This window comes from Rana temporaria, chromosome 11 (genome assembly GCF_905171775.1).
Source record: "Rana temporaria chromosome 11, aRanTem1.1, whole genome shotgun sequence".
Classification (NCBI taxonomy): Eukaryota; Metazoa; Chordata; class Amphibia; order Anura; family Ranidae; genus Rana; species Rana temporaria.
Window position 1 is genome coordinate 58,286,235 of NC_053499.1, and position 12,270 is coordinate 58,298,504.

Genomic DNA, 12,270 nt, shown 5'->3' on the forward strand with positions numbered 1-12,270 from the left:
CGCATAGTCGCATACACCAACTGAAGCCAAGCCACGCCACCATTAGAGGAAGCTGGAAAATCCTTGACCGAAAAAATTGGCAACTGAATATGAAAACCTTGGACAAATCTTTATGGGATCACAAACAGTCACCACAGAATACCAAAAATAAAAAGAAAACACACACATGACACTGAATAATGATTGGTAAAGGGCAGGCCACAGCAGGTCAGACAGACAAGCGGGCAATGTGGCACAGCCACAGACAACATGAGGTCAGGTAGGTGTGTTTTTTTTTTGGTTCGTGTGATCCAATAAAGATTTACTCCAGGTTTTAAGTTTCAATTTATTCTTTCAAGGATTTGCCTTCCTCTGGTGGCTTGGCGGGCGTCAGTTGTCTGGAATTAAATACAGAATTCTTTTGGTTGAAGGTTAAACCCCTAAACAGAGTCAGAAATTCACAGAGCATGACAGACACATTGGGAAAACACCAAAAAACACGTCAGTGTAAAAATACAAAATGGATCGGACTGACAGTCGCATAATAGAAAACCATTCTCCATCTCCTCTCCACTCCAGTGCTGCTAAAAGCTAGAATAATATCATATATTCTGATTAATCATCACAGTGAACTTAGAATATATGATATTATACAATTACAAATATACATATTATAACAAAATGTTACATTCATTGATCGTTTGCAATTGCCACGACCTGTCGACCACTGCCAGTCACCTGCAGGCGGTCACTGCCAGTCTGACTGCCAGTGCCACGACGGCACCCCACCAGTCAGTCAGTCACAGTGACTGAGTGCGTTCCGTTGAGGACGAGAGTGGCATAACTGGCGTTAACCGTTAAGTAACTGGTCTTGTTGACAATGACAGGGATGGAGTTGGAGTAACTCGTCGTGAGGGAGGGGTGGGGAGGAAAAAGGGAAAGGGGAGGAGAAAGGGAAAGGGGGGGAGGGAAAGGGGAAAGGGGGGGAGGGAAAGGGGAAGGGGGGGGAGGGGGAGGGGAAGGGGGGGGGGGGGGAAGGGAAAGGGGAAGGGGGGGAGGAAAGAGGGAAAGGGGGAGGGAAAGGGGAAGGGAAAGGGGGGGAGAAAGAAAGACACAGAGACAGACAGACACAGAGACAGACACTCACAGACACAGAGACAGACACAGAGACAGACACTCACAGACACAGAGACAGACACTCACAGACACAGAGACAGACACAGAGACAGACACAGAGACAGACACAGAGACAGACACAGAGACAGAGACAGACACTCACAGACAGACACAGAGACAGACAGTCAGACACAGACAGTCAGACACAGACAGAGACACAGACAGACAGACACAGACAGAGACACAGACAGACAGACACAGAGACACAGACAGACAGACACAGAGACACAGACAGACAGACACAGAGACACAGACAGACAGACACAGAGACACAGACAGACAGACAGACACAGACAGAGACACAGACATACACACAGACACAGAGACAGACACAGAGAGCGGTAAACGTAAAAAGAGAGAGAGAGACTGAGAGGGAGACAGAACGAGAGATAGGGAGACGGAAAGAGAGATAGAGAAAGACAGAAAAAAGGAGAGAAAGAAAGAAAAGAAAGAGAAAGGAGAGAAAGAATGAGGTAAAATTGAGGAAAGGACTAGTAGGACTAGGAGCCGGAGGAGAGGAAAAGTTCTCCTCCTTTCCTCCTTTAGTCTCTCCCCTTTCCTTCTCTCTCTCTCTCCCCTTCTTTCCTTCTCTTGGAGAAGGAAAGAGGGAGAGGGAGGAAGGAAAGAATGAGGGAGAGGGAGAGGGAGGAAGGAAAGAATGAGGAGAGAGGGAGGAAGGAAAGAAAGAAAGAATGAGGAGAGAGGGAGGAAGGAAAGAAAGAAAGAATGAGGAGAGAGGGAGGAAGGAAAGAAAGAAAGAAAGAAAGAAAGAAAGAAAGAAAGAAAGAAAGAATGAATGAGGAGAGAGGGAGGAAGGAAAGAATGAGGAGAGAGGGAGGAAAGAAGGAGGAGAGAGGGAAAAAAAGGAAAGGAGGAGAGAGAGGGAAAAAGGGGAGGGAGAGGGAAAGGGAAAAGGGGAGGGAAAGGGGAAAGGGAAAAGGGGAGGGAAAGGGAAAAGGGGAGGGAAAGGGGAGGGAAAGGGAAGGGAAAGGGAAGGGGAAGGGAAAAGGGAAGGGGAAGGGGGAAAAGGGGAGGGGAAGGGAAAAGGGGAGGGGAAGGGAAAAGGGGAGTCTGGCAGGGGAGACAGAGAAATAAAAAATTTCAGTGGCAGAGACAATGCTATAAACAAAATCTATAAAATTAAAAACACTGCTCAGCATTTGGGAACATGTAGATTTTTCTGTAAGAACACCAATTGATCTACATGGTCTGGTTTGAGGGCGCTTCTTTTTGCAGTTACCACATCTCCTGCAGTGGAGAAAACCCGCTCTGCAGACACGCTTGTACCTGGGATACACAAGTATTGCTTTGACAGCCGAGAAAGGAGGGGAAATATGACCTCATGCTCACGCCACCAGTTCAAAGGGTCCTCAGTGAGAGGCAGAGGTGGGGCTTTACAATAGTTTTCCATTTCCTCTTCAGCCTTGGCATAGGGGGTCTTTTTGGGTTCTATTGTACCTTCAGTGTCAGTGAAAGACTGTCCCAGCAAACTCACGAGCAGCGATCTGGCCTTTTTGGGAGGAGATGGTGGAGATGGAGAATGGTTGTCTTCGATGGGTGAACTGTCCTCTTCTTCCAGAGTTCGTTTTCTTCTAGGCACTTGATGATCCTCTTGTGTCCTCTCACTCTCATCTGATGTAATCTGTGTTTGAACAAAAAAGAAACGGAAAAAAAACAATAAGTAAAAACACAAATGTCAATGCCTTTGATTCTGATGGGGTGATGAAAAAGCACAGGAAACGGACAGTACAGTTCCCGCACCGCATCAGATTCAGAAGCGTGGTAGTGCTACTGTCGTTTCAAGAAGAAACATGATGGAATTCTTCAAATTAATTTAATTACCTCCAAGGATGCAGCTTCCTCAGTGACTCCTTTAAATATCTCCAATCTTTCTTCATCTGTGAGGATGAAAGGCAGTCCCTTAAAGCGAGGATCCAGTGCAGAGGCTGTATGAAGGATCTTCTTCTCGGCCTCACTGCTGTACCTCTTCTGGAGATCTGTTCTAATAGAATTCTTGATCTCATGGATCATGGGTGTGTCTCCCATCGTGTGTCATGCTCTGGAGAAGTTGTGCATTTATAGGGGCAATGAGAGAAACTGTTGGATTGCGCTCTTCTGACATCAGCATGGTTGCATCCTTCATTGGCTTTAATGCACTCACGGCGTCCTCTGCATTTGACACATCTGTTTCGTTTAGAGTGCAGAGATCGGACTCTCCTCTTCTGACTTCTGGAGACAGCAAGGTGGCACAGACTGCAGGTTGTTGTTCCAAGAACCTCTCGACCATGTCGTATGCACTGTTCCATCTTGTTGCCACATCAGTTATCAGCTTATGATTCTTCAAGCCAAGACATTTCTGTTTCTCTTTTAGACAGTGGCTTGCTCTAGTGCTGCGGTGAAAGAATGTGGATATCCGACGTACTCTGCCAAGAAGCCTAGAGAGAGTGGCCACTTTCAACGCTCGCTGGGATGCAAGATTCAGTGTATGGGCGAAGCATTTCACATGGGGGAATTTTCCAACTTGAGCTGCAACTATCATGTTTGACGCGTTGTCGGTCACAAGCACTACAGATTTATCGGACAGCTGCCATTCTTCCACAACATGAGAAAGTAGCTCTGCCAGATGAGCACCCGTGTGAGACTCATAAATGGCTCTCGTTTGCAGTACATGCGACAAAATCTGCCAGTCCTTACTAACGTAATGTGCTGTTATTGTAACATAAGACTCTGTCGTGACTGAAGTCCAGGAATCACACGTTATTGCGACTCGACTTGCTTGGCTCATTGATGCAATTATCTTAGCTTTGGTTTCGTGGTAGAGTGCAGGTATGACGTTTTCTGTAAAGTGACTTCGTGACGGGATCTTGTAACGCGGCTCTATCGTCTTCAAAAGGTAGCGAAACCCACTGTTTTCCACAACAGAGTAAGGGCGCAGGTCCTTCGCTATGAAAGCTGCCACAGCTTTTGTTATTCTCTTTACCTTTTCAGAGTTGGGCGGCAAAGTTGACTGTAACATTGCATCAATTCTTGGCTGATCTGGGTTCATTTCCTTGGTGGTGGTGGTAGGTTTTAGCATTTCTGGGTGAAAACGGCTGACGTGGTTTCTCAGATTAGTAGTATTCCCTAGATATTTAATTTTTGTGTGACAGATTTTACACACAGCGTATGACTTGTCCAATTCGTGCTTCCCACTTTTTTCATAAAAGCCAAAATGTTCCCAGATGTTTGCTTTTAAAAAGCTAGGTGCATTTTTTATCTCTCGTTCCTTTTGTTCTACTTCTGCCATTTTTATTTACTAGCAAATGCAATGCATGCCAGGCATCTATGTGAATTTGTGAGTAGGGATGACACAAGTCTTGACGTGACGATGATGTTGTCAAACTCTGTCAGTTTAAAAAAAAAAAAAAAAAATTTGAGTGACTAAGCCTAAAGCCTGCCACGAGATCAACAGAAAAAGTAACACGTTTCTTTCTAGTATGTATGTAATTGTATGATATGTAAAATCCTCATTTATTATTCTACCCCCCCCCCCACACACACGCAGTTAGTCGCAGTCGCTGTCAACTTGTCAAGTGTCAACTATCATTATTCATCATGTGTAAAAGAAAAAATGCGCCCTGGCCCCTCATCTCGTCTGCCGCCGGTGGTTGGTCAACTCAACTGGTGGTGGTCATGGTCATTGGTCAATGCATTGGCATTGCAATGGTCACAGTCTCAGAGAGTCAGCGACAGCCGGTCACGTTATATCGCACTCTCTCTCCTTCTCCAATCTGGTACACTGGCATTATTTGAGATCACAAACTGGCTGCTATAACACAACAACAACATGTCCCGCCAACATCCCCCCCCCCCCCAATGACATAATGCCAGTGCCACCCATTTCATTAATTCTGGTTTTATGCATCATTTGAATGTCTTGTCTTGGTGATTGATTCACAATTCACAAGTTCATACTTACCTTGTTTGTATTGTAATATGATGCTTTTTGGTTTTGCTCATCATTACTGCCCCACACACAATGCACTTGCCTTGCAGTGCAGCTGCAGCATGTGTGGGGCTGGGGCAGTGATGAGCAAAACCATAAATGCTCTCAAAAAGTATCAATAAAGTTGTGATCAAACAATCATCATTCATCACTAAGACAAGACAGTCACACTGGACAAGTGGACAAATGGTCAGGACAGAACATTCAATGGATTAGAGATAGAGATATATAGACCTAGACCAGCACCAGCACTGCAGACCTACAGTCATAAACGTAACCATAATTAATTAAATGGCAATGGTATGGTCTGGTGATTGTCACTTAAACTCATTAAACCTTTCATGACATAGTTATTTAATATAATGTGAAAGATGATGTTTATTAGTTTTCCTACCTGATTAATGATGATACGATGATAACGACGACGGTGGTGGTGGTGGTGGTGGTGGTGGTGGCACTGCTGGCTGCTGGTGGTGGAGCGATTCTCCTCCTGCCTGTGGTGGACTGGACTGAGCCTGAGGAGTGAGGAAAAATGGACAGGTGAGGTGACACAAGTGACAATTTTTTTTTTTAGGTACGGTAACAGGCAGTGAGCAGCTGCAGTCTCTGTGAGTGGTGTATCTGTGTGATGGTCACCACACCTAGTCACCTACCTGTCACAACAAGGTGGCAGAGTCTGGCTGGCACGTGGCACCTGCGGGTCTCCTCTCCTGCTGCCTGTGATGATGAAGGGACTCGGAGTGTGTGGCACTGGCAGCTGCGGCCTAGCTCCCTGTCCTGCGAGCCGGGTAACGGATGGGCTGGTCTCCCTCTCCTAAAAAAAAAGATAGCAATTGATTGATTGATTGCATCACGAAACTGGAAAGTGAAAAGGGGGGTAAAATTAAAAATTGTAAAATACCCAGTTCAAGATGTATGGGACAGAACAGTCAAAATGTTTTATTTTTTAAGTAACCAAACAGGCAGGCAGGCATGTTATATTGTTAAATAGTTGTGCTTTAAACCACATGACAATCCCAAGAACAGCAGTATTGAACAGTTGCAAACAGTGTTGTCTGGCATATCTTTGTAAATGATGTGATCAGTGATCACTCACTAAGACCTCTAACTTTACAGCATTGCAAAAGGCTGCCACTGACTGTAGTGTATTCAATACACATAGTGTATTTGACTTGCAGCTTTTTGCAATGCTGTAAACTAAGTTAGAGGTCTTAGTGAGTGATCACTGATCACATGCATCACAGTAATACAAAGATATGCCAGACAGTCAGACAGTGTGCAATTGTGCAGAAGCAGATCATCATCTCCCCCCCAAAAATAATAAAAATCCCCCAAAAAAATGCAGAAGGGTAACTTACTAACCAGTTTGTGCTCCCATGTGGCATGTGCTGCCTGCCACTGCTGCTCACGGTGTCTGAGTGTGCGGCACTGTGTCAGGCGGTGGCTGCGGCCTAGCTCGGGTCTCACTCGTCTCCTTCACTCCAGTCCTGCGGTCTCCTCCTCCTCTGTCCCCCTGCAAGACACTGTCAGCCTGTTTTTTTTCTTTTGTACACTCTGAGCGCTCTTGGGGGTACGAGGACGGGTCCGCTGTGCTCAGTGCTGCTCCTCTCCGTCCGTCTCCTCTCCAGTCCTCCTCACGAGTCGACTCACACGTGCGACACAGGGGGAGGGGGGTGTCACTGTCGTCACGTCAGCGGGAGGCGGGAGGCGGGAAAGAAGGCGCCAAAAAACTTTTTTTTCCGACTCGGCTCTGCAAGGCGGACGCGACGCTGACGTCATCAACATGCATCGATTATTTAAAGCAACCGCATCGATGCAGAATCGCCGGGGGTCGAATCGCGATGCATCGCTGCATCGATTATATTCGACAGCCCTACTCATAACGTTATAAAAACACCAGTAACTTTGCAGTGAGTTTTTCAAAGTTTTTTATCGTTAGCGCTTTTAAGCTTTTTTTTTTCTTTATATCAATGGGATAAAAAAAAATTTAAACGCCAGTGAGCCGCGCTTTTAAGGTTCTATCTGCGTTTTTAGAGCTGAAAAACTCCTCTCAGAACCCAGTAGTTTGGGGTTTTTTTTACAGCCAAAAATGCCCCAGCCAAAAACAGTTGATAACAGCCTATGTGTGCATGGACACATAGAATAACATGTTGGAGAGTTTATTGACTGTAGAAAAAAACACCTAATGCCGTGTACACACCATTTTTCGGGTTCTAAAAAATGACGTTTTTAAGGGTCTAGAAAAAACAAAGTTTTTTTCTACCCGATCATTAAAACGGCCTTGCCTACACACGATCGTGAAAAAAAAAATGCTCTAGCAAAGCGCGGTGACATACAACACGTACGACGGCACTATAAAGGGGAAGTTCCATTCAGATGGCGCCACCCTTGGGGCTGCTTTTGCTGATTTCGTGTTAGTAAAAGACGATTCGCGTTTTCAGTCTGTTACAGTGTGATGAATATGCTTAGGTAGTTTTACCAGAACGAGCGCTCCCATCTCATAACTTGCTTCTGAGCATGCGTGTTTTTCACATCGTTAAAGCCCACACACGACCATTTTTTACAACCTTAAAAAGTTAAAATCGTAGTGAAAAAATAGAGCATGTTCGAAATTTTTAATGCCCATTTTTTAGATCGTGAAAAATGCTCTGGAGCCCACACACGATCGTTTTTAATGACATAAAAAAAAAAAAAATTTAGAACCCGAAAAACGGTCGTGTGTACGCGGCATGAGACCAAAAAGAGCAGCTGTAAAAATATCCAAAAAACATCCAGTGTGCATGAGGCCTATGTGTCCATGCACACATAGGCTGTTATCAGCAGTTTGTGGCAGGGGTGTTTTCTAGCTGGAACCCCCCCCCCCCCCAGAACTAGTGGGTTTTGAGAAGAGTTTTTCAGCTAAAAAAAACGCTCTAACATTGGAAAAAGCAGAAAACAGTTTAAGCGCTAGCCGACCACCCCCCGCAGTTATACATGTCCTGTCAGGGTAGTAGAGACAGTATATAGGAACACTATGTGAAAAATAAAGGGGGTGCTAGTAAGTGATTGAATAACAACAAGGGTTAATAAGTTCAAACTACTTGAACAACTACTCCTTAATAGGTAAACCAATATATACAATCAAAAATGAAAAACATACATTATTAACCAATAAAAGTGAAAAAACAAAATTCAAATAAGTTATCAGTCCCAATATCAAAAATGATAAACATCCATTTCATGTTGCTGTGATTAACTTCTATAGACGCGATCCTTCACCAGACTGTGATAAGACCCCCAAAGTGACTGGATATGTAGTCTGCTTACCAGAAAGCATTGACTTCTTTACCCAAAAAGAAAGTCAATATAGGCTTGTGCAGGATAGTGCCTGCTCACATAAACTGTGTTTAGAGATAATGCACACCTTCCTCATCATAGGTATCGGCCGGATATAGAATAATAATGAAAAACATCCATAGCATAATTCTGTTTATTTAAAAGAGCAATAAAAAAGATAGCCAAATGGCTACTTACATTTAAAAGTGCCTATCCCGGCACTGGGGATGCATAAACTAGTGCTGCAGGGATCCGCCGTGTTCCCACCGCCTCCGTAGATGGCGTGCGTTCCACCTACAGGTTTACACTATTTACCACTATATAGGAACACTAATCGGTCTCCTCCCCTAGTCAGTGCCATCCCCCTCACAGTTAGAACACACCTAGGGAACACAGTTAACCCCTTGATCGCGACCTAGTGTTAACCCATTCTTTGCCAGTGACATTTATACAGTAATCAGTGGCTATCATTATGTCAGTGGTCCCAAAAAGTGTCAAAAGTGTCCAATCGCAGATCGCCTCCATTACTAGTAAAAAAATAATAATAATAAAAATCCCATAAATCTATCCCCTATTTTGCACTATAACTTTTGGGCAAACCAATCAATATACGCTTATTGCATGTTCTTTTTTTTTTTTTTTACAAAAAATTTGTAGAAGAATACATATCGGCCTAAACTGAATTTTTTTTTTTTTTTGGGGGATATTTATTATAGCAAAAAGTACAAAATATTGGGGGTTACTTACTAAAGGCTGTAGATCGGAGGGGGACATGCAAGGAAAATAAAAAACAGCATTTTAGCTTAGCTGGATGCCGCGTACACACGGTCGTTTTTTTGGGATGAAATAAAACAACGTTTTTCTAACTTCATCATAAAAAATAAAGTTGCCCACACACCATCTGAAAATGCTCTAGCAAAGCGCGGTTACGTACAACACGTACGACGGCACTCTGTTCCATTCAAGCTCCCATCTCATAACTTGCTTCTGAGCATGCGCGGGTTTAAAACACAAAAAACGACATTTAGAAAACCGACATAAAAAATTGAAGCATGTTCGAATTTTTTTTGGTCGTTTTTTTAAGACAAAAAACGATGTGAAGCCCACACACGATCATTTTAAATGACGTTTTTAAAAACATTGTTTTATTTCATCACAAAAAACGACCGTGTGTACGCGGCATTAGATTGGATGATAAAATCAGCAGAGCTTCCCCTCATTTTTCAGAGAGACTGCACTTCCTGTGCCAAGTGGATTTGCCTTTCGTAGATAACCCCTACTGTGTTTTTTTCTAAATTGTCGCTCTTTTTTAGTTTATAGCACAAAAAATAAAAACTGCAAAGGTGATCAAATACCACCAAAAGAAAGCTCTATTTGTGGGAAAAAAAAGGACGTAAATTTTGTTTGGGTACAAAGTAGCACGAGCGCGCAATTGTCAGTTAAATCGACGCAGTGCCGTATCGGAAAAAATGGCCTGGTCAGGAAGGGGGGAAATGCTTCCGGGCTGAAGTGGTTAAAAATGCCCAAAAACACTAAAAAACGTGGTTATTCTGCGTTTGTAAGTATACCCATATGTACTGCTGGCTGCAATCAAGACAAACGTTGTTGCCACTGTATATTTAGTTACAAATATCAAAACAAAGCATTATGGCCTGTATTTAATCATGGCGCAGCAGGTGATGATACGTAATAAAACAGCAACTGATGATGTTTTAGCTTTCAGTTGTAGTTTTATTACAGTTTCAGTGTACCAGTGAAAGAATACATCTGGCCGAGGCTCAGCATCCTGTGTGACTAGTGATGATTTCATATTACATGAGTAACATGCACACTCAGCACCAACATAAGTCACCAGTCCTAAGTCATTAATTAGGCACACACCTCATAAATCATCAGGGGTCAGCATTACTAAATCACGCCTTTTTTTAATAAAGACATACCTCAGGGGTCTCCAACCCATGCGACGGCTGTGAATGCGGCCCAACACAAAATCGTAAACTCACTTAAAAATGTTGTTTTTTTTTGGATTTTTTTGTAAAAGGCAGAGAACATGTGCGACCGGAAAAATTTTTTAAAAGTGTCTCTTTAATCTTCTTTTATCTTCCCAAATAAAAATATCTTACTCTTCACAATTACGCCTTATTTATGTCATCAGTTTTCGGCAGCACCTATATTTGTGAGCAACTAGTTTCAAGGATGAAAGTGATATTAACCACTTAAGGACCGGACCAATATGCTGCTAAATGACCCAAGGGGTTTTTTACAATTCGGCACTGCGTCGCTTTAACAGACAATTGCGCGGTCGTGCGACATGGCTCCCAAACAAAATTGGCGTCCTTTTTTTCCCCCACAAATAGAGCTTTCTTTTGGTGGTATTTGATCACCTCTACGGTTTTTATTTTTTGCGCTATAAACAAAAATAGAGCGACAATTTTGAAAAAAATGCAATATTTTTTACTTTTTGCTATAATAAATATCCCCCAAAAACATATATAAAAAAAATGTTCCTCAGTTTAGGCCGATACGTATTCTTCTACCTATTTTTGGTAAAAAAAAATCGCAATAAGCGTTTATCGATTGGTTTGCGCAAAATTTATAGCGTTTACAAAATAGGGGATAGTTTTTTTTTTTTTTTTACTACTAATGGCGGCGATCAGCGTTTTTTTTCGTGACTGCGACATTATGGCGGACACTTCGGACAATTTTGACACATTTTTTGGGACCATTGTCATTTTCACAGCAAAAAATGCATTTAAATTGCATTCTTTATTGTGAAAATGACAGTTGCCATTTGGGAGTTAACCACAGGGGGCGCTGTAGGAGTTAGGGTTCACCTAGTGTGTGTTTACAACTGTAGGGGGGTGTGGCTGTAGGTCTGACATCATCGATCAAGTCTCCCTATAAAAGGGATGACAGGATCGATGCACCCGCCACAGTGAAGCACAGGGAAGCCATGTTTACATACGGCTCTCCCCGTTCTTCAGCTCCGGGAGCGATCGGGGGGGGGGGTCCCGATCGGACCCCCGACCCACGTCTAGGCAGGGACGTACAGGTACGCCAATGTGCCTGTACGTGCCATTCTGCCGACGTACATATACATGCGGCGGTCCGGAAGTGGTTAAAGCAAATATGTCATACTTAGGTGCTCCCTGCAGTGGTTTTTCACAGAGCAGTCCTGATTCTCCTCTTCTCAGGTCCCACGCTGGCGCTCTTGGCTCCTCCCTCCTGCCCCCAGCGCAAGCAGCTTGCATTGGGGGCACCCGAGCTGCAGCTCTGCATGTCCATTCACACACAGAGCTATGGCTTAGGCCTGCCCCCTACCTCTGCTGTGATTGACATTGATTTCAGCCAATGAGGAGGGATAGTCCCCAGAAACTAGGCTCTCGTGCACATCGCTGGATCGAAATGGGGCTCAGGTAAATATTAAGGGGGGGGGGGGGGCTGGAGGACAACTACACAAAGAAGGATTTTAACCTTCATGCATAGAGTGCACAAAGGTAAAAAAACCTTGAGCCTTTACAATCATTTAAATCACAAAAAGGTTAAACTAAAATATCTGATGAGCACCTATAGAATTAATTTAGAATTGCTGCTACATCCATTGAACCAGATATTGATGCGTTAGGCTACTTTCACACTGGGGCGTCACGAGCGTTTGCGGTAAAGCGCCAATATTTTTAGCTGCGCTTTACCACAGTTTTTGCGGTGCTTTTCAGCCGCTAGCAGCCTAAAAAAACTCCTGCAAGCAGCATCTTTGGAGGGGTGAAGGAGCGGCATATACACAGCTCCTCCACCGCTCCTAAAGCTCCTTGACA

General features: G+C 43.8%; 1 protein-coding gene across 2 annotated transcripts in view; it reads left to right on the forward strand.

Annotated features, from left to right (window-relative positions):
* The window catches only part of LRRC56 (leucine rich repeat containing 56), a 127,411-nt gene that overhangs the window by 79,235 nt on the left and 35,906 nt on the right, over positions 1–12,270 (forward strand). The window lies entirely within an intron of this gene.